This window comes from Micrasema longulum, unplaced genomic scaffold (genome assembly GCF_059751315.1).
Source record: "Micrasema longulum isolate JH-2025_06_02 unplaced genomic scaffold, ASM5975131v1 h1tg000739l, whole genome shotgun sequence".
NCBI classification, from domain to species: Eukaryota; Metazoa; Arthropoda; class Insecta; order Trichoptera; family Brachycentridae; genus Micrasema; species Micrasema longulum.
This window is the reverse complement of record NW_028277933.1, coordinates 99,189-102,925: the sequence shown is the minus strand read 5'-3', so window position 1 is coordinate 102,925 and position 3,737 is coordinate 99,189. Positions and strand designations below refer to the sequence as shown.

At 35.4% G+C, this 3,737-nt stretch overlaps 1 long non-coding RNA gene across 2 annotated transcripts; it reads right to left on the bottom strand.

Moving 5' to 3' along the window:
* Positions 1 to 1,708: 1,708 nt before the first annotated feature.
* Positions 1,709 to 3,489, bottom strand: LOC148279281 (uncharacterized). Of its 2 annotated transcripts, none has more exons than XR_015822934.1 (2): positions 2,148 to 3,489; positions 1,709 to 2,062 (listed from the first exon to the last, which is right to left on the bottom strand). It is a non-coding gene; the product is annotated as an uncharacterized LOC148279281 (long non-coding RNA). The 2 variants fall into 2 exon arrangements; XR_015822933.1 differs by having other exon boundaries at positions 1,709 to 2,036.
* Positions 3,490 to 3,737: the final 248 nt, after the last annotated feature.

Sequence of the window (3,737 nt, the reverse complement as noted above, 5' to 3'; positions counted from 1 at the left end):
CGTCTGTGCGTTTAAGCTACGGTAATCGCCACAAGGGCGATAAGTACCATCGCTCTTCTTCACCATATGCAATGGAGAGGCCCACTCACTCTTGGAGGGTCTACAAATACCTTGAGCCACCATGTGATCGAACTCTTGCTTCGCCTGCCTCAGTAGTTCTGGGGACAGCCGACGAGTCTTACACATAACGGGTTTGCCACGGGTATCTATATGGTGGATTGTGTTGTGTTTATCCAGCCCTGCGTATGGTTTATTGATATCTACTAGTTGTGGATACTTCAATATGAGTGAGTGGTAAATGTTGGTTTTGTCTGTTAATGATATGGAACATGTTATGTTGTTGTTTGTGGAGATGTCAAATGCTCTGATTATCTTGCCGTTTGTATTGTCTACTAACCGTTTGTTCCTAACATCTACTAACAGGTGGAAGTTGTGGAGAAAATCTGCTCCTATAATAGGGCGTGTCGTATCCGCTATTATAAACTTCCATGTAAACATTTGTTTACATCCCAGATTCAGTGTTACCGTGGTAACTCCGAAATTCTGGATCGTAGTCCCGTTCGCTGCATAGAGAATTAGCTTAGACTTTTCTCCATGGCGTTTGTGTAAAGATCTAGGAATTAATGATATTTCCGATCCGGAGTCAACGAGGTATGACACACCGGTATCACGATCTTTAACAAAGAGACGTGTTGTGTTGGTTGAATCAGCCGCCTCCGCTATGATTCGACCATCTAGTTTTTTGAAGCTAGATGCGGTTTAAATTCACATGGTGTGACGCATTTCTTAGCTTGATCGCCAAATTTTGTGTGGAAGTAACAAAGAATAGTTTTCTTGTTATTTCCGTTGGCCCTATAGCTTGTTTTGTTGAAATTGTTGTTGTATTTGTTGTTATTGAAATTGTTACTGCTGTTACTTGTTGTGTGTTTGAATCTATTGTTATTGTTGTTGTGACTATGCTGTTTGTTGATTGTGTGAAATAAACTCTCTACCTTATGGGTTAGAGCTTGTACGGACTGTTCTAAACTACAAATGTTATTTTTATTGTTGGTACCTACTACCGCTACATTATCCTGTGTGTACACCTGTATTAGGCGATCTGCTATCGTCGCTTGCCTATCCCAGTCATCTTCGCTTATGGCTAAATGCGCTTGGATCGTCTTGGGCAGTTGTTGTATCCACAAGTATTGCAACGTCGTTTCGTCTATTTGTAAACCTATTGCTAGCGTCCGCATCTCTCTAAGTAGGCTGGATGGGTTTCGATCCCCAAGCTGTAAGGAAGAAAACAGTTTTTCTCTCCTTCTGTCCTGTGGACAGCCCATGCGTTGGATTATAGCTTCCTTCAGCCTCGTATATTTTGCTCGGTTCGGTTCCATGAGTAAAATATCTGAAACTTGTTCTATGTGCGTTTGTTCAAGTTTTGACACTAAGTGACTATAACGTGCGTCTTCTGAAACTATGTTTGCCCACTCGAATTGTGCTTCTATCTGTTTAAACCAAAGTTCGATGTTGTTCACCCATAGCTGTGGTAGTTTAACGCTAATCCTATCCGTGTGGAACATGTTGTTTGCTGTGTTGATATTTGTCAAGTCAGTGTTGTCCTTGTTAGCCATTGTTTACAGTTTAAAAATATTCGTTTTTAAAAAAAAAAATTCAGAAAAATGTATGTAATAATGATTACAGTATAAGTTAAAATATTGAAATAAAAGTATTCAATAATGAGTGTAGTTGTATTAAAAAGTTAAGTTTAAATTATTAGATTTAAATTTAAATTTAAATTTAAATTTCAAACAAAAATATTTATTTTTTAAATGTCAGAGTCACTATTTGTTATGTATGTACTGTGCAAGTTATAGAAAAGAAAATTAAAAACAGAAAATTTAAATAATTATTTTACCATACGGCGGAACACATTTTCCAACTATTAGGTATTTGTATTCTCCAAGCCTGAGTGGTCCCCTCAATATTAATATTCCTTTTGATTGTCCGTTGTACAATATATCAAGTTTAAAAATGTTTATGGTAAAACTTCAAATCTGTAACACATAATAACATGCATAGCCTAGGTTAAAAATATAAACATATATAGTACAGTCACACAATATAATGTATATAGAAAAAAAGTATGGATACTAATGTCCACGTACTAAGTTAAACATTCGTCGGCTTAGCCGCCCGAATATCTGTTTGTTTGATAGTTTCAAGTTGTTTACAAAAATAAAATTTTACAAATTGCTAGTATTGTGAACGACTGCGCCAGCTGAAAAATATTTCCGATAGATTTCGCTGGTAAAAAAAAAACTTACTCCCGCAGTGCGTTCACAAGGAGAAAACTTTCGGATGCCTACGTCACGCTTGTCTCGCCATATAATATTTGTCAAAAATAATTATGTACCGGATTTTTGAAAAAAAAAAAAAAAAAAAAACAAAATTTAAGAACTATAAATAACAATTATTTTCCGGTACCCTGTAAGTACCTCTACTCAATCTGGCACCCTATGTAAATGTTCGTGTGAATTGTTTGTGTGTTCGACTCAAGAAAAATAAAAAAAATAAAATTTATATGTGTTGTAGGAATGTATTACTCGGCGTGCGATTTTTGGTGAGCGAGTCGCTCGAACGTATTATATTATGTTTGTTTATAATAATTTTAGTTAAATTATGAATCACCTGTTTGAATTAATCCCGGCCGAGTAATATTGTTAAGAAATTAATCACAGTTTAATCAATTCACTAGTTACATTAATTACATTTACATTAGTTACATTTACATTGAAGATTGTTACCGACAGAAAAATTCACTCGATTCGCTCGGTCTTTGAAAAATCTAATTCTATTATATATTATAATTATTATAATATAATTCTATTATACTAAATTAATTAACCTTACAATAGGTTAACCTTGAAATAGATTAACCTTGATTAATTACAAATAAATTAAAAGTGCAATCAAATTAAAAATGAAATTTTAAATTTTTCATGTACCGACCGAAAAAAAGTAATTGTTGTACAATTTTGTCAAGCGAAGATATTTCTGTCTGAAATTTTGCGCAATTTTTATGGAATTTGAATGGGGTCACCGTGATTGATTGTTTAATGTTGTGTTTTCGTGTTCAAACGTCGGGGTATACCACTTTAGTTGTGTTGTTACCACCTTTATGTAGGCACCTAGTTGGTGGCCTAATTTTGTGATGTACAAAGTTATGTGGGTGCACAGAATGAGAGCAAGTAAAACAGGGTACTTACGTTTTACACAAAGATTTATTCACGAAACTAAACTACTGAAGCTAACACATTGAAAGAAGGATTCTAATAACTATATTAGGCAAAATAAAATGAAGTTGGTAAATCTAAATTGGCGGTAATTTTGTGCCTCGAAGACGCGTGCGGTGAGGTCGGAATCCGGTAGTTTTCTCTCCTACCGGTTTGGCCCGTTCGTACGCTCTACGTCGGCGTTCGGCAATGTTCGGCTCGTGCCGTCGTTGTCGACCCGCCACAAATATAAGCAGAATGGTAAATGTTACACAGTATGTAAAGTGGCCACTTAAACCAGCCATTGACAGGTCATAAGCCCTGTAGATGCCTAGACTTCTATATTACCTTCTCTTAAATGTTCTTCATCTCAGTTGTTATATGTTAATGTAAATAGTAAGTTAGTTGATGAGGAAGTTACCTTGAAACAGGTCGACGTATAGCTGAAAGTTTAAGTGGTTTATATAAATTTATAATAGATTT